The sequence below is a fragment of the Aythya marila genome (assembly GCF_965140915.1).
Source record: "Aythya marila genome assembly, chromosome: 3".
Taxonomy (NCBI): Eukaryota; Metazoa; Chordata; class Aves; order Anseriformes; family Anatidae; genus Aythya; species Aythya marila.
In genome coordinates this window covers 46,402,145-46,421,806 of record NC_139044.1, presented here as the reverse complement: position 1 = coordinate 46,421,806, position 19,662 = coordinate 46,402,145, and positions in this window count along the sequence as shown.

Below are 19,662 nucleotides of genomic sequence, written 5' to 3'. Positions count from 1 at the left end.
GGATCAGCCTAGAGATTTTACTTTCAGTTGATTGTCAGGAATTTCAGGTATATTAATAACCATTGATTAAAACTAGGAGTTTGTGTAACAGTAGCAAGTACCAGATATATGGTAAAATAACATTTGGAAAATAAAACACACTAATTGTGATTCACTTATTGTCTCAACTGGAGTTTTATAGAGTTCTAGCATGATTATGTGCACAAGACTTTCAAAGAAAACCTTACTTTTGAATTAAAATGTCTAGGAATAGGCTGCCCAGGGGAGTGGTTCAGTCGCTACCCCTGGAGGTCTTTAAAAGATGTTTAGATGTAGAGCTTAGTGATATGGTTTAGTGGAGGACTTGTTAGCGTTAGGTCAGAGGTTGGATTGGGTAATCTTGAAGGTCTTTTCCAACCTAGATGACTATGTGATTCTGTGGAATAAAGCAAATGCATTAGAGTTTGTATTTTATTTTTCTTTAGCAGTCTGAAAAAAAAAAATCATATTATAGCATTTATTACATAGTTAGAGATATTTTATTGTTGTTGATATAGTTGTTGATCTTACTGTCTCTTTGAGCTCAGCATGGCAGCCCTTAGAACAGAACAGACAAGTGGCTGGGGACTCACACTCCTCTCTCGTAGAAAGCATAGGTCCCTCCTGGTGTCAGGAATGGTGAAGGGTTCCCGTTTACTACTAAATTATGGAGCAAGAGGTCATGAGCAATTGTGTACGGATAGCAGCTTCTGTTGTTATTTTATTTTATTTGAATTAATGTTCCCAACACCTGCACATAGGACCCTGTCTGCTGACTTTGACAGAAAACTTTTATCCTCACAATACAGAATGCCTCCAAAGTTACACACGTGCACAGATGTTCATGCACACTGTGCATACGTATCACAAGCAAAAAAACTCAGAACCACAAGAAATAAACTGTTTTTCTCTTAGGGAATCCTGAATTAATCATTTCTTTTTTTCTTTTCTTGCCAGTAAATGTAATGAAAACGTTGGCTCAGTACAGCATAACTCATTAATACTAGGACCTAATGTGTTAAGCACTGTTAGAACATCTAGCCCATTATATAAGAATGAAAGCTAATCTAAACATGGAGTCTGAAACAAAAATCTATGACCTTTTTATTTTTTATTTGGAAGGTTTCTTGCTGACTTCATTTTGCTGCTCTGCTTTCCCTACATTTTGTAGAAGCCAAAAAACAGTAAGAGACCATTACAAAAGGCAGGCCACAATACAGTGATTCCATAGTACCATCTAGAGCTTGTGACTGTTATAACACCTCTAAAAAGAAAGCACTTCCCGGACTCTTGCTATGGGCCATGGGCTAAAAAAAACCACTCCTGTATTTTTTCCAGGGCCTCAGAGGTGATTGCCCAATATAATGGAAACAGACATCAAACTGAGCATTTTGCATCCTTTATGTAGGCATGCAGTTTATAACGCTGTCTTTTCATGCATACTGTTTTCAGGATGCTTTATTATTATCTTGTGGCTGACCCTTCAGAGGAAAAGCAGATCAAGAGATAAAATGGTATATTTGACTTAATCATTTTGGCATGTTGGGTTCTTTGGTCTGTCAGTGTCTCCTGAAAGCACATTTTTCACCAGTCACTGCAGACAGGCTCACAGCATGTAGTTCCCATCTCAACAGCAGTTTCAACATGACTAACTGTTGACAATATTAGAACTTTTGAGCCCTGCCATCCTTGGGCACAGACTCAAGAGCAGGCAAAAATACATGAGTCTTCACTTCAAGGATACTAGCCTCCCCTTCCCCCCCCCCCCCCCCTTCACAAACTAAAGCCTTCCACCTCCCCTTTCAAATCCCATCTCAAAAACACACCATGAAACCCATTTAATTAGAAATGCTCTCACACATTCATTATACTGGCTGGTCTCAACTCAGAAAACATATTCTTCTGGCTCATTTCTATGCACAGCACCTCTGTTTAAATACTAGACTCCATAAGGAGGACCTGTGTCTTCTCTGTGCTTTCTTATGCTAGAGGCTCAGCACTCTGGCAACTCCTAAGTATAAGTAATAGGCCATTTATAATTCAAGTTACACATGAAAGAAGGGTAAAAAGACTGACAAATGCCTCTTTCCTCTCACTTCCTCTTCTCCCTGTCTCCTTCAAACCAGCAAGTCAGCCATTCCTCTTGCCTCTATTCCATTTTATGAATCTCTCTTTTCTACAGAGACATGCCTACAGCTATCAGTGGTCCACAGTGCAGCAGAACCAATGCAGTTGATATGCGATAGAAAGGGGAAATGTTGGCGATATATCGTTCCAGATTAAATGATGCAATTTCAGGGTCAGCACTAGAGAAGGAACTTACGAAGAGGCTGACAAGTAAAGATGAATAGCAAATGAATGAGGGCAGTTACAGTATTTAATATACATTTGCCTTCTCTGAGATCTGTAGACTCTGCTACCATCTGCTGGTTTATGAATAAGAGCCAGGGAATCTATTTTAGTGGCTCTTTATACATAATCTTTCAGCTGTCTCTCATTATGAGAACAGTCCTCGTTTCAGGTCACAGCCTACCTTCAGCCTCCCCAGAGCTGTCAATTAGGCTTGCTTTTGTCTCCTGACGCATTTCCGACAGCAGGCATGAGGAAGAATGACAAACAGACAGTGCAAAATTTATGCTAAGTCCAAATAATATATCCCAGAGTAATGTACATTTTCAGTATCCTGCAAAAAGAAAAAAAAATGAATCAATGCAATTAGTTTCAGTTTATTCTAGAGGACAGAGGGTAAGGATAGATTGAAAGGTATTCAATTTTGATTTTGAATGAACATACCCTTCATTATACTTCCCCTATACAATTGATATATAAATTGGCATACTCCACTGAAATCAAAGGAACAATACAGATTGCTGTCTTTTGAGAATATGAACTAGGGAGGATACATACCAGACCTTAAACATAACTTAATGCAAAGTTATGGCCATTAAATAGAGTAAGAGAGAAAACAGGAATTTATTTCTAAATACAATACTTTTATTCTACGCATTCTTCCCTTGGATGAATGTAAAAATATGTAGACACTTACAGAACTCATTAAATAAACCAGTTTCTTCAACCATTTAACCCATCAGGACCATTATGAAAGGGTAGGCAGGGGTGGCAATGAACTCTTTTTGCAGATGAGTGGCATTATAAATTGGATACATACAATCAACCTAATTCTTTGGAACTTAAGGCCAAAATAGTTCATGGTGGCCACTTACCACAGTCCACAGACTTCTACTTCGTGGCTCCTTTTTCAAGTCATTATTGCTAGCTGAGTTTGGGGATTTGGAGAAGAGAAAAACAAAGAGAAAAACAAGAGCAAAACCACTATCCTGAAGTTAGAGGATTTACTACATGCTCAGGTCATTTATGTTGTTCACTCAGCCTTATTTCTGGTGACAGTAAGGTCCACACTGGTACCAAAACAAAGCTGTAGCACTCCACATGAAGCCCAAGGAGCATCAGCAAGCCAAAGGGAGCTAGAACCCTCCAATAGCTACTTTGCTTCATAAGAAAAGCCCATACCATCTTTGGACAGTCCAGTTTCCTTTCCTGGAAGCTAACCAAGACTATCCTAATCCAGCTGGAGCATGCTGTTCCTCACTGACATCACAGGCCATCCACATTTCATGGTAATGTCAAAAGACTGAGATTTCCTATATTTGGAGACATTGGAGCAAGGAGGCAGTTTTGAGAAAAGCCTGTAGTGAGCCTTCTGCATTTGCCCTATACAAATTGGACTTCCTCCCATCACCATTAAGCAACAGCAAGCTTAGGACCTCCAGATAAATGTGCATGAGGAAAAGAGATGTGCACATACTGTTTTTGCAGGAGTAAATATCACAGACAGCCTGTGTTCATTGTGTGCCACCTAGCAAAAAGGAAACTGAGGTTACAGGAGTCAATGAGAAATCATCAACTGCATCTTCTACTCCTACAAAGGTTTCAACAGAATTCCTTTTAAAATGAAACTGGACACAGTTTCAGTAGTACATTTTCTCAAGAGAGATAGAATTAGGGTGGTTGACATATGCTGCGTGCTTTAGAGCTGAGTTGATGCTACTACAGATACTGTGCAGATGAATGAAACCCTGGTATAGCCTCAAGGGACTTGAAGTAGTCTAGAGATGGACTTTTCTTGGTCTAGTTCAGGCAGAGTTGGTTTTTTTGTTTGTTTGTTTGTTTTCTTTAATGTTGTAGTGATAGAAAACTCTGTACTTCTATAAACAACTCTATGATGAGCACACACACAGACAAAAAAGAAATATTTAAAACCATGCCTCCTAGTAAATTTAATTCTTTAACACTCCTTAGTAACATGTTATCTTAACAATTCCTTTTGGGAGTGAAAGAGAGAAAATATCTCATGAGGACAAGCCAACATGAATTATAGACCATGCACTGCTTGTCATTAGCAAGGGTGGAAGAATGTGGGAAAAGATATGATTTGACAACAACAATAAAAAAAATACCAAACACAACATTGTAAAATGAATTATTGATACAATAAACCAGTCAACCTGCTTCATACACTCAAGAAGCCAAACTCCAGTCACACAGTCACCCATCCTCATTAAGTTAATTCAGTCATCTATAAGATTTTCTATCTATATGAAAGAAATTATGGAAAAATATTTACAAAATAAATTGTGGAAAAATATTTTCAAAATATTTGGCTATACCTATTAGAAATCAGAAAAAGCACAAAGAAGCTTTGCAATGATGGTTCCCTTTTTCACCACATTGTTGAGAAGTGCATTTGGCTCTTATTTTTGAGACCCCACAAGGAGTCTGCAACACTTGGAAATTTTTCAATTTCCAGAGAGCTACAAAGTGCTGGAAGGGGGCTAAGAAACAGCCACAAATGTAAGCATTAATGTAAGCATCAGACAGATACAGAGGAACTTTTCCACACAATCAGCCTCACAGCCCAAGGGCACGATGATGTTCTTCACTTCTTACAGGTCCCAGGTGGAAGACCAGCCCCTTTTCTATTGAACCAGCATTTTTCGGGGGGGGGGGGCGCAATTTCCAATTGCTGCTAGTCTTGAAGACTTTCATCTGTTTGCAACAATACAGTTGAAGAGCAGATGTCTTTTTGCAGGTTTTGGAGAGCTGCTACCTACAATAAATGCTTGTAGATATATACACCATATAACAGGATAGGCTGCAGCAACTTGTCTTAGTCTTAATAGTTTATCTATTAAGCTACATTAGCACATCCTAAAACAATATGGAAATAATTTTCTCTCCTTTCCTATTTTTTAAAGCATTTACCAGTTTCAGTTGGAAATAAGATAACACAGGGAAATAAAATCCAGATCCTAAGATGTTTTACCAGAGAAATCAGAACAAAAATATTGCATCGTGTTATACAGAGATTAATTTTCCCACCTGTTGATACCAGAGTCCCTGCAAGACAGCTATACATTTAATCAGAGAACCATTAAAATGAGCTAAAACATATACACATTTATAGCAGGAATAGTAATAAATTTCCCTTATTTTTAAACAAAATAAAATTCAGGAGCCAGATCTTTCAGATTTGCCCACAGAAATTCTGTGATTAAAAACAAACTTTAGAGCACAGAAAGTGTTTACTTTTTTTCATGAACCTGTTACCTAGCCAGTCTGTCATTTTGCATAGGCAGACCACCACAGTAAAAAATTAGGGTTCTGAATCACAGTTTATATATAGTTTAATTATTTATGTATTCATCTTCCCAAAGGAATCAACTAAAATAAATCATAAGAACATTGTCATGGGAATACACAGATGTACCTCTTATAACAAATAATTAGGCATCTAAATAGGAATCTCAAAGAAAAGGGAGAGTTATTTTGTGTCCCTTAAAATTTCACTGGACTATGAGGTCTTGCTTTTGTATGGGTTTTTCTGATATAATTACTATTTTTTAATAAGAAAACAGGATGACACACTTCAAGCGTGTATAAGAATTCAACCTGAGAAGGTAATAACAGTGTTCTCTCACCCTCTCTTTCTTTGTCTCATTTTGTGCCTGCAGTAAATTAACTAAATATTCTTTGAATCACCTAGTATATCTAAGAATCATGGAAACATTTCTTTTGTTGATAGTTCCATGAGACAATTTCCATTTTCTGTAGATTTTGTCTTCAGAGCTCATATTTTTCCCCAGCAGGGAGGCACTGTGTGACTCCTCACCTACCAGAAGAGACACATGGTTAATCTACCCGCCAGAAACTGGGACTCTATTCTCTGCAAGAGGCAGATGATTTTGTATGTAAATCCGATACATCCCAGGCACATTCCACAATAACTGACTTACTCGTGTTTCAGTTTATGAAGAATTATAGTGCTTCCCAATTCTGAATAAGAAGCCACATTTTGACTTTTTTTTTTTTTTTTTTTAATGAGAAAACATTATTTTCCAACTCTGGTGATAATCTCAATTAGTATCTTCTGAAGCAATTCTTCTAGTCATAGAACCACAATTTACCGAGAGTAAAAACAAAAAACCTTCATGCTTACAGTTCAAGGAAAAGAGGGTAAAAAGGCCAAGTAAACACTGAGCTCTTTAAGAGTATCACAGAATCATAGAATATCTCAAGTTGGAAGGCACCCATAAGGATCATCAAAGTCCAACTCCTGGCACCACACAGGTCTACCCCCAAAATTTCAGACCATACGACTAAGAGCACAGCCCAAATGCTTCTTAAACCCCGACAGGCTTGGTGCCATGACTACACCCCTGTGGAGCCTGTTCCAGCGTGCAACAACCCTCTCATTCTCAGTCTCAGAACCTTTTCCTGATACCCAGCCTGAACCTCCTCTATCACAGCTTGACACAGCTTTACCTCGGGTCCTAGTAAATATGGGCAACAGTGTTGCCTTCATAATAAAACCAATAGTCAAATCTGGACATGACTAAGTCAGCAGAAATATTTTCCCTGGCTTAATGAGGGCTAGGATTTCATCCTAGGTCTTTAAAGTAAGCAGAAGGAAAGAGCAAAGCTTAACTTTATAGAAAGAAAAGAGAGCAAAGAAAGTTGAAAATAGATCTTCGGATTTTTTATTTTTTTATTTTTTTTAAGAGTTAAAAGGTCATTTGTCTTTACAAAAGCTAATGAAACAAATGTTGTTAGATGTTGGAGATATGAAAGGTCAAATAAATATCCTGAACGTAGAGCTAAAATGTTACTGTAGGAATAAAAGAAGGGGAAAGGTACATTTCTTCCCTTGAGGATAAAATGATTAAAGAATAAAAATAAATTTGGAAAAAAAAAAAATGAATCTCAAGCAAAAAGAAGAAGTCCACATGCCAAAGATATGAAGCAACAAGCCTGCATTCGAAACGAAATAATTTCCATGTATTAAATATCTAAGGAGCAAGCAGTAACCAGAATCTGTAGTGATCACACAATGTAGAATATTATTGAATTTTCTTTATTAAAACTTGAAATTTTATAGGAATCATGTCCATCAGGAAAAAGGAATATTACAAGATAGAAAGATATCTTTTATTCAGTCTGAGAAATCACATTTGTTCAACAAGTGAAAGACAAAAGACAAATTATAAAAATTCCTTTAAAAAAAGACAGCAGCAGCAAAATAAATGTTAACTTATCATTGAATCAGTTTAGCAAAGAGAACTTTAAACTCTCTGTATGGATCCTTGGTCTCAACGTAACTCTTTCCAACAATCATCCTTGAAAATAAGGTATTTGCCTTTGGGGAATTTTCTTTAAAAAACTAATTTTTTATTTTATTTTATTTTTATTTTTTGAACTGTAAGGGGAACACCAGCCCAATCCAAAAAGCCAAACCAAAACAAGAGAGTCACCGACCTTAACATCAACTTCCAAAAAGATCAGAACTTTCATCCAAAAAGACATATTCATTTATATTTAAGTGTTGCAGGTTTGGGGTATTATATATACCAAAATTATTGGGAAAAAAAATATATTTATTCATCTGCATTTACTAATTTTCATAATTAAAAATTGTATTCAATTTTAGATAATTCATGATAAAATAGTACATTGTGCTATTTTTCTCATGACTCGAGTAACTGTCAGTGTTCACATTCTTTCCCCTTCTTGATTCTGACAAGGACTCTGAACAATAAGTTGATTATCGTAGTGCCAAACATGCTATTTTTAGGGAAGCATATGTTCCGGTGAACTCATAGCACATTTTGTATTTTTTCTAATTTGATTATGGGAATTCAGCTATGATGTGATCCAAGTCCTGAATGCACCTTCTCCTAATTTAATGCCATGTTTTAAAAGCACGACCCTTCTCTTCTGGCTAAAAAATGGCAACTGTTCTCCAACAAGATAAATATGAATTAACTGAAAAATGGCATGTTTCTACATTAAATCACAGAGCACGTGCACCTGTTTCCAGATGCTAAGCATTCCACACTTTTAAATAGTAACAGTGCTGTTGTAAACTATGCACATAATTAAGCAAAATACAACTGTATGAAGTTCTTAAGTCTTGAGATGTCAATGAATTCCAGATAGAAGACTTGAGATTTGTCAGCTCTACAGTATGTATTAGGTGATGAAACACAGTATAAGAATTTACCCAACACCCATTGCCTCATGATTAGGACAGTCATGGTTTCTACAAGCCACAGTCTTAAGTATCCTGATTGTCCTGTTTCTCTACTTGTAAGGGATAGGGCTGGACAGAGATTAATGTGTCACAGCCTGCCAAAAGTGAACAGAATTACATCCAGACAACAGGAAAGATGGGAAGGGAGCCTCACATTAAACATACCTTGAGATGTGTGGGCAGAGAAACAAGTAACTGTGGGGTAAGCTACAATGGGAATTTACAGTCCGTCCACAGTTCAGTAAACACTCAGCCACAGGTATGTGAAGGTAGATCAGCCAGCCTCTTCCACTGATGTGATCCATCTACTACTACTACTTTGAATTATTTATTTTCATTTCAGGACATGTGCATACAAGTAGTTCCTATAGAATTACTAACAGGTTTTGATTATTCAGGAATAACTGATTGTTATTACATATTCCTCTGTATCTCTTTCTTACTGAAGACAGAGGAGGGGAGCTGTGCAGAAATAAGTTCTCTTTCATCAGATCCCAGCTTATATGAACAGCATCTGGGAGGTAGTCAAAACCTTTCATGTGTCCATGTCCATAGTTACTCACACAGCACCCCAGTTATCTTCATTAACCGAAGTTCAACTTTGAGTTTCCTTCATGGGAAAGACCTGGGATGGAGTTTCTTTTCCATTAGGACTGTAGGAAGGACTTGGCTTTCCCGTCTTTGAGCCCTCACCCTGCCTTATGCTGCAGCTTTTCTCATTCCCTTTAGTTTTACCAGCTGCAGCCTAGCTCAAACTGTTACTACTCCACTGAAGACACTACTTAGGAGCTATGTCTCAGACCACCCTGGACCACAATCAAATCCAAGAGAACACACAAATCACTCTCCTGTTTAAACTTTTCCAGGCACAATCTTTTCTCAGAAGCTATTTTGGACTAAGTTGGCAGCCTTACAATCAATTATTTTTCTACTTGTCCACAGATGTAACTACACCATCTAAAAGATAAGAAAATAGGGGAACCCTATTTACACCTCTTAATTTGCAGATAAAAATATTTCTGCATCATATTTCATGTTCTCCTAAATGGTGAAAAGCCATTCTTATGACTTCTAGCATGTCTTGTAGTCGGATTGCCCAAGGTCTACAATGCCAATCTACATTAGGTGCTCGATGCTATATACATTTAAATCAGATAAGATGCATAATTCTCTTGCCACATACTTTTGGTATTTCATTTGCTCTGTCTGACAAGGCTAACCTGGCACAGCTGGAAAACTGTCTTACCTCCCCAGTGCAGTCAACAGGAGCAATACAGCCAATTAAAATGTCCTTTAAGTTCAGTGTAACCAAGAAAGTTTCCTTGCTTGGTCCTTTCCCAGACTGTTCTGTCTTGGAAAATGTCTCCAAAAATAGCAGTTTCTACAAAGAAAACTGTTTAAAAAACAAACCTACAACTACAAGTATGTTTTTTGTTCATATCAATTAATTGTTGATAGAAGATGCTGATGCCCCATCCCTAGAGGTGTTCAGGGACAGGTTGGATGGGACTTTGAGCAACCTGGTCTAGTGGAAGGTGCCTTTGCCCATGGCAGGGGAGTTGGAAATGAATGCTCTTTAAGGTCCCATCCAACCCAAACAATTCTGTGATTTGCTAATTCCATTAATTCATTTTCACCTGGAGTAGAAGCCTGAAAGAGCAATGGGAGCCCAAAAAAAAGTTCTCTCTGATCCCAAACAAACCTATGCATGTCCAACCTCCTCAGCTGCCTAAACAACTTCTCTGTTAAAACTAGTATTTTATCCTCTTCTGTAATTAAAACATCTACATTTTTACTTGTTGGCTTATCACTGAGAGAATGATAATTTTCCTAAATCATTCAATCAGCCATGTCATTTACTTTCTTTTCATCCCATTATGGGGTCTGACTTCCCCATAGGATAAAAGACAAAACTACTTACCTTTATTGCATAGTCCTACAGAGGACTCACACCTCAGCTTTCATCTCTAATTAGCTCCAAGAGGCTGAGTGACCTTTTCATCCATACCTGCATCCCTTTCCAGCTTTTCCCAATTCATCAACTAGATGATCTTCATAAATCATGAGTCACGTTCACTATCTTTCTTGATACTCCACCACCAAACACCCCTCTGTTGCAATATGTACTAAAAGCTTGACAATAATTACACTGTTAAAATACCAGAGGTCCCACTTACCACTTTGAACGTTTTCTCACTGTATCTTTGTTGCCCCTTTTTCTTCCACATTCATCACTTGTTTTGTACTTATATTGTAATGCTTTTCTAACACTTTTATGCTCAGTTTTGGTAGAGCACTAAGCACAGTGAGAATTTGGTCCACAGCTTGCCTCTAATTACTACAGTAATGCTAGTCCCAATAATAAATTGAACTATGAATTATATGTAATTGCTGTTTTCACATGTCAATTTGCATGCTGTGATACATTCTGAAGGAGCCACTGTACATATCTGCATTTCCTGTCAGGACTCCTGTTTGATATGTACTTTATGTACACAGCTAAAACTACAGATAGGACCTTAAATTATTTCCCAAAGGAAAACACGTCCATTTTCTTGATTGCTGTGGTTCCTTCTGATCAGAATACCCTTTAATTAAAGTTCACTAAATGGACAAGGAAGAAACCATTTTTTTTTCCAGTTATTGAAGATTATGTGCTGTGCACTTCACAAATGTTGTTGGGAAAATAAAACCTGAAGTAGATCAATGGTCTCAAAGTTAAGTTGTTCTTGACTACTGCTTATTTATATTAAAAAATACCCTAATAAAAGAAATTCTTACTTATTTAGGAATATCTTAGATTCAAACTCTCTTAAAAGTCTTTGAAGGTACATGCTTGTAACATTTTTTTTCTATAATTTTTCCAGCATGCTGCCTTGGTAGGTCTTAGCAGCCTTGTACTGCTTAGCAAGTGTTTCAAACTCTGCTAGTGATCTACCTGTATAATGATGCTATATGTGTTTTGTTTTTGTGTGTGTTTTTGTTTGTTTGCTTGCTTGTTTCATTTTGGTCATTTGAGAAACAAGCATTCTAGAGAATGGTAAAATAGCAAAGCTAAATCTTCAAGTAAAAAAATAATAAATCAGATTAAGGTTTTTCAGGTTACAGGACAAGACAGAGTGTCAGATTTCCACATGTAGTTCTCAAAGTATTCCCAGTATACCATTTCATTCCTTAACAGAATTGGAGTACAGGAAAGTGGAGGTCTGTTTTCTGAGCCAGTGTCTGCAATATTTTTTCAGAAGAAATTTTAGTTTATTCCTAGAGATGCTTTAGACAACAGCAACAACACATACACAAAACAAAACAAAACAAAACAAACAAACAAAAAAAAACACAAAATACACCACACAAACAAACAAAAAAACCCACACCACACACTACACCAACTAAACTAAATTCCAGCTCTCACTTGCCTTGGGGAGCATATAAAAGTATTTGTTCAGATATTGAGTTTGGGAAATGTTGAAGACACTTTACTCACTCTAGAAAAGATTACACTGAACTGCTTAGGATTTTCACATGAAGAGATTTCCCCCATAACGCTTTAGGTAGTAGTGAACAAATATTCTAATCACATTATAGACAGTAGACTACCTCCCCCCCCCCCAGAAAAAAAATAAATCAAAAAAGACAATAAAAAAACAACAGTGTTTAGCAAAAGTGATTTGGGCTTGTGATTTTTTTTTTTTTTTTAATATATATATATATTTCTTTTACAAGGAAACTAATAATCCCAAATTTACAAAACAAAGGAGGAAAGAAAGGAGAATTATGAAAATGAGCAAAACAATGAGTAATGCTTTTGATTTTCAAATTCTTCTACATGAAAGCCTTCTATCTAGCTACCTGGCAGAGCAGTTAAAGAAAATCAGAAAGATCAATAGAAGTCTAGAAATAACCAGTAAAATGATTTGTGAGTATGGAACTGGAAGTTAAGAGTTTACAACCTTTACAACCACTGAACCTGCATAAATCCTGTTATTTTTAGGAACAAAGTTTGAATCATTCTCTTCTAAAACTGCATTATCTAAAGTAATGGCTAAATAATGGCTAAAACCAGCTTCAAGCAGAATATTGCACCACAAAAGATAAAGTAAGGTTTAAAAAGAAGCGAAGCAGAAGCAAAATACTATCAGCACAATGTAGTATACCAAAGGAAATATTTGTCCATGTTTCAAAAACACAGTTTATTTGCTGGTCTAAAGCAATATAGCTCCCCCAACTTACACCTACTTCATACTGAAGTATCTTCATACTGAAATGAAATGGCTCTTGTCATGAATTCAAAAAATATTTCAACAGTATCCATAAATTTAAAACCTGGTAAGGACCCAACAACTGTAATTATCATCAGATATCACTGCTACCTATTGTCTATAAAATAGTAACTAGTATTCTACATACAAAGGTAAATACAAGAATAATTAATAGTTTAAACCCAGGTGAAGTTTGCTTTGTGATATGAGATAGCTGATAAGAATCACTATATGTATTGATTTTGATTGTACTGACAACAAGATGCATAGAGTAAAATTCTCCATTGTGAAAAGCTCCACCAAAATTCTCAGAATCTGTTATGAAATAACACAGAAGTCTGGTTCTCTGTACTGGGGTAAAACTTTTGTTCACATAGATGATGCCTGACCCACATATTTAACAGTTATAACCAACATGTATGCCTATCTATTAGTACAATCTCTGATCTATGTCTTCTGTGTCTCAGAATAGGCTTAAACAGAAACAAAATAAAACCAATATGAAACTGAAGGTCAAAAAGCAAAGATCCATCAGACACCTCTTCAATGTGAAATTTACTAGAACACAGAGGAAAGACATTTGCCTAAATTTACATCTGGAAGATGGAGATTCTGACACTTAGGAAAGGAGTGCCTGAATGACCACACAGGGTACCTGGAGATCTTCTTTAACAGGAGACTTATTTGTTAATCACTATGATGTTATCTATGGAGGGGAATAAATAAATAAATAAATAACCTAAAAATTGTCTTGTCTGGAAAACTGGAAAAAACAATGTGCAAGTTCAAGGGGAAAAACAATACAAAACAAAACAAGCAAACAAACAAACAAAAATGCCTCAGAGCAAATACCTCTGTATTCTGTCCAGAGTAGAACCATCTCAAGAAGAGTTAATTTTGCAGTGTTTCAAATGCCAATCTGTGATAACCATCAGCAGATGGTGAATACTGGATCTGGTGGCCCCAGCAGAGGAAGTGCTTTGAGGAGGAAATCTTTGAGAACCAGCATTTGAGCGCATCCCTAAATTTCAATTTAACAACCCAATTAATAAAAAACAAACAAACAACAACAAAAAAAAAACTCAGAGATTTTAAAACTCACAAACAGCTTAATGATACATGATGATTTCTGATAGAAGAAAGCAAAGTTTGTGCTTCATTAATTTAAACTTTCACCCGTTTCATCTTGTGGAAAGAACTATAGATATTTATGAAAGAACTTTAGAAATGTGACTTGTTTCCCCTCCTCAAACACTTGCAGAGACATCCACCCTCAATACCTGTAAATCTCTCACTCTTGGCTCTTCATGCTGCATGGCTTTTTGGCAATATTCTAAGACAACACTGAGAACAGGAATGCCTGGTCAACGCAACAAAAATAGGCTTTCTGTTTCAGCGGTACTGGTGTAACAGTTCTGTAACAGAAGTGCCACTGACTGCTGGGAGGACTGTGGTCACCTAAGAGTTCACACTGGTATAGCCTGATTTAGATAAGACAACACTGGCACAGAACACAATTGACTTTGGAAATCAGTCTCCCCTCTCTGTAGAAGCCCGATGCCAGTTGCCAGCAAGGATCTCAGGAAGGCAGACTGCCTTGTGCCTTCCTTTTAGCAACCATGGACAAAGCACCAAGGAAAGTCATGACGCCTCTTGGCATTGGCTCTGGAGAAAGCCCAGAAACACATCATCGGGGATGCAAGTGGGAGGGGTCAAGTCACCTGTGGGCTCCATCAATGTGCAATATACTAAGATATTCTGGGATAAGAAAACCTGCCACCAGCTTCTGTGGGCATTGAGGGAGAAACAGAAAATTCAACAGAAAGTCACTGAAGAGGTTACATTTCTGGTAAGACTAACATGAGCCTCTCAATCTTCTACTGCTCAGGGCTGGCCTTTTTTTTCCTGAGAGACCAGACCAGAAACCTCAGGGCCTGCAAAATGTCCTGATACACACCTGCTAACCTCACACCTATGCCCTGCTCAGCCTTTACTGTGAAAGCCTGCATAGGATGGAGGCAGAGAAGAAAAGCTACTTCTATCACCTACCCCAAATTAAAGATGGAATATAGATTAAATTCATTAAATCTTTCCAGTTTGTCAAAAGCAAGGACATCCAGGCTATTAACCAAAATTTGTAATTGCAGTTGCAGCCAGGTGCTGACACTGCATGCCATGGTTGTCTCCAATATTTATGAGTACTTACAAGGTCTTTCTGAGAACACCACAACAATTTTCACAATACTAGCAATTACTGTAAATGTAGAAGATTACGCAGGTTGAAATGTTCACAGAGCATGCCAGCTTAAATGACTTTATGGTTCCTTCTGACATAGGAATCTATCAATCTACAATTTGGTCAGTAAAGGAACTTTGGATATTGATTAAAAAAAAAAAAAAAAAAAGAAGAGAAAAAAAAAAAAAAAAAGATAATCTAGAAGCAAGTATAACAGCACTACTTTTCCTTAGAAGAAATATCTTAGATTCAATAAATGGTCTTCTGACAGTTAGATAAGAGTTCTGTCCTTGTCAGGGAAGTTTGGGAGTTCTTACAAGTTACATGCATACATAGGTATACATCTATATGACTAAAGAATTAAAGAATTTAACAGTTTAAAATACATTCTGACAAGTTATTCACAGGTAGATTGTTCCAGGGGCTCTACTCCTTTTTCTTAATATCCCCAGAGTTTATCATAATAGTGAGAAAACAATTGCTTTTGTATAGCAATATTATGTGTGCTATTTCAATTACTGTGCAGGAAGGGAGAGAAAAAGAAATAGTCACACACTTAAGAAAATGTGCTTCTGTAGGGTGGTGCCACAGTTGGTAGAAGCATGTTCTTCTTTATTATTATTATTTTTTATTTGTAAATATTTATGAAGAACACTGGGTCGGTATGGAGAAACACCTGTCCATCTCTCCAATGTCTGAGACCTTCTTGCAGGATAATTCAGAAAAGGGAGGCCGATTTCAATGAAAAGCAAATCTTGACCAAAAAAAAAAAAAAAAAAAAAAAAAAAGAAAAAAAAGATAATGATTAAATTACTACAAGTGGTGAAGAAATGAGAAAGTAAACAAGTACAGTTTGAAATGATACCCAAAGCTATGCTGCTTCAAAATCATATTATCAATAACACACTGAATGGCTTTACTCTTAAGCAAACACAACCATTCCCTCCCACCCACCCATTCACACTGAGCTCTAGTTCTGTAATACACTTAATTTTAAACTTTTTAAATAAATGCAGTTTTCCTGTCAAAATTGTAAAATGTTACCATCACATAACGTAACTAACACATCTTTAATGGATGAAATCCACACCATCTTTTAAAAAAAATCCACCACCACATATAATTGCCAAAAGGTGGCTCAAGACATGCTCCAAGCATATTCTCTACAAGAATAAAGCATGCTAAAATACTTTCAGTTTGTAGAGTAGATGTCAATCAGGCTTGACTTACTTGAAGCTCTTTGAAGAACTGTAGTACAAGGGTGGAAGAGTCAAGTGAAAGTTTTTCTGTTTGGTAACAAGCATTGCTATAGCTGTGATTTTTTGTCTGCTTTTCCACTCAAGGCCTAGCCCTGCAGCCATGTCTTGGGTATAACTCCCGCTGACATCTGACATTGATTATGAAAAAATTAAAAAGTTTATACAAAATCTTGGTCCTTAATGGCAGCTAATACCTCTACCTGAAAGCTTTTCTCAAGCTATACAAAAAAAAAAGCAATTCAAAGTCCCTATTTCCAAGATATTTTTACTCTTAAATTCGTATGAACTTGGCAAAATTGGTATGGGAATTGCAGTTAAAAGCATATATGCACATTTTAATGAAACTCCAGCATTATTAACAGATTTTTACTATTTGCATAGCTTACATCAAAGTTATAAAATATAAATAAATATGTATATATTAAAATACTTTTATGTGGATGTAAGAATTATTCCCACATGGAACCAAGAACTAATGCTCTTTGTGGGCTTCAGATAATCTAGAATGACCCTCAAAGTACCACCTCAGTGAAATACAATTCTGATCTACTTGGGGCAGTTGGTATCTCTTCTCATCAATACATTGTTTCTTTTAACAGCCAGATTTAGTTGCTTTAGAGAAACTACAAAAAAAAAATAATATAGTAGGCTAAAATAATGTTCTCCCTTTAACTTATCCCTGATGTTTCAGAAAGATATGCATGAAAATTGGTAATGGTTGACTTGAAAATCACTATAAAGATCCTTTCTTGTGGACAAAATGATTTGCAAGAAGTTGGCTGGATTATGCATACTTCAGTTTCAGCATCTTTTATGGTATAAGATTTGCAGCTTGGCTAAGTAAATCAGAAAAAAATCTTGCTTCCTCTGTTTAATGTATACAATTCCAACAATTAAAAAACTAATGATAATACTTTCATTCATTCTCTTTAACTAGGTCCCAAACCACTCACATTCACATTTCTTCCTCTCCAGTTTTTCTTATCCAACTTGGCATCTCTAAGCCCCTGAGTGTGTTGAGATATATATCATACAATGCACAAGTCAAGGCAATGAAACTCTGAAGCAAATCTCTTCACTCAAAACAAACAGGAGAAAATTAAATCTTTTCTTGCCAGGGCTAGACAGGGTTTAATTACCCCACAACAGTAACTTCAGTGGTCATAGACTTGGCTCATAAAATAATGACTACAAAACATATGTACCCAAAAATCCTCAGAGGAAACCAAAAATCATCAGTAACTGATGCATAGCTGAAAAAAGAGCTGAATTTGTCCCCACAGGCACTATTTGTGCATTCACGCACTTAATATTTCACATCAAATCTGACTGTTTGAGTAAATAAAGTGACATTTTGATTATGGGACATATTAGAGACTGACAGTAGTTTTATTGACCTACCAAAACATTTGAAGGATTGATTATTACAGTTCCAAAGTCATCCATTACCACAAAGGTGCAGGCTACAGTCCACAGCAAGTAGGCAAGTACAAAGCTTGAATAATAATCTTGGTTAGAAATATAGTTCTAAGACTGATAAGTGAAGATGACTATCATTTGAGGAAACATTCCACAATGTTTGCTTAGCACAGTGATACAGATCTTTTTTTTTTTTTTTTTTTTTTTTTTTTAATAGGACCCAATGAACCCCAGAAAAGTCTTCCTTCATAATCTGCCTCTGGTAATCTCAAAGGAAAAACTATGTGATTACAATAAAAATCCATCTGAATTCAATAATATATGTCCAATAGTGAAACTAAACCAATCCCATTACAATCAGGTGCATAAAAATTATTATGAGATTTGATAAGTCACTCTATGTTGGTTTCACCAATAATCCTTTCTCTCACTCCTGAGCACAGCACTTCCCTGCCCTTTAACCACTAGGCCAACAAATGAGCCTTCCAGATTTCACATTAAAATGACAGCCATTTGCTTTCCAAATTCTGCTCCTACCTATGCTTCATAATTTAAAGCCTCCTCAGGTTCTCTAAAACCCAAGAAGAGTGGGAGGCAGAAACAACAGACACATCTTCAGCAGCGTGATTTTATCACCTTTGATGCCTTCAAATTGTAGTCTAACCATTACCAGGCCCCTTAGCATAATTACCTGCAGAGTCGAGGGTAGGGAGAGAGTACAGAATGGAATGTAACAAAGAGTAAAATGCTTTGAGAGGTGTCATGGCCTTTGTGTAGCAGAAAGATGAATTTTTATAAGAACTGAAAGAGGAGGTTAAACATGAAGAAAGGCTCAAGACAGGGACCTCTTACGAGATGTATTAAGTAGTATCTCAGGATAGAAAAAGAATATGAAGCAAAACCAGCATGAAACAGACAGAAATACAGTGCTCATGTGTATGTACAGTGCTCCTACAAATATCTGCACAAAAGAAGGGAAATTGTTGTTTTCCTGCACTTTTTGGTTCACACATGTTTTTACACAGCCTCCTGAGGGCAATGGTGAAGGAGCTCCCTCTTGTAAAATAAATAAATAAATAATCAAGCTTAGACTAACCTGTTGGAAAAACTTAACTGTAGTGAGGGCCATGATGTACAACAGGAAAACTAATGGAGTAATTGGAGAGTGTAAAAGAGAGAAACTAATGCCATTTCCTACTGTGAGCTTCACTGTTCCCACAGAACAGGGAAGGGGAAAGGTCCCAGCAAGGTGGGTCTCCAAGCTGCAGTTCCTCCCAGGACTTCCTATTTCTATCATAAAGGGTTGCTTTCTATCATCCCTTTCAGAGGGCCAAAAATAAACCTTAAAGATGACCTAGATCCAGGTTATGAAAAGGGGCATATTTTGTCATCTTTTTCCTTGCATTTATGGCAACACATGAAGCATTTCACACAGACTTCGTTCCAAAGTTTAAGCCCAAACCTTTTTGTCAAGGGTTTGTGATCTTTTGAGTGGTTTTAGTTTTAAAGCAAAAGAAAACGGAAAAATTCTGAATATTTCATTTCTGAAAAAGAAAAGAAAAAAAAAAAAAAAAGATGGGGGAAGATTTTCTGTCAACAATCAAAACTAAAATTTGATAGGCAGTCAAGAAACACTCCATTGCATTCCAAGGAGGAATAATGTCTTCAAATGTGAAGATAAGATTATCAGTAAGTTACCACAAACAGACTTGTTCTCCATAAGTACCTAGAGCAGGGAAAACAAGCTTATTAGTGATCTTGCAATCACTCTGTGGTTTCTTATGATCCAGAAGTATGAAAGCTAGAAATATACCCTAAATGTCCCACCATTTCTAGGGAGAGGATCTGTTGCTGTAAGCAGTC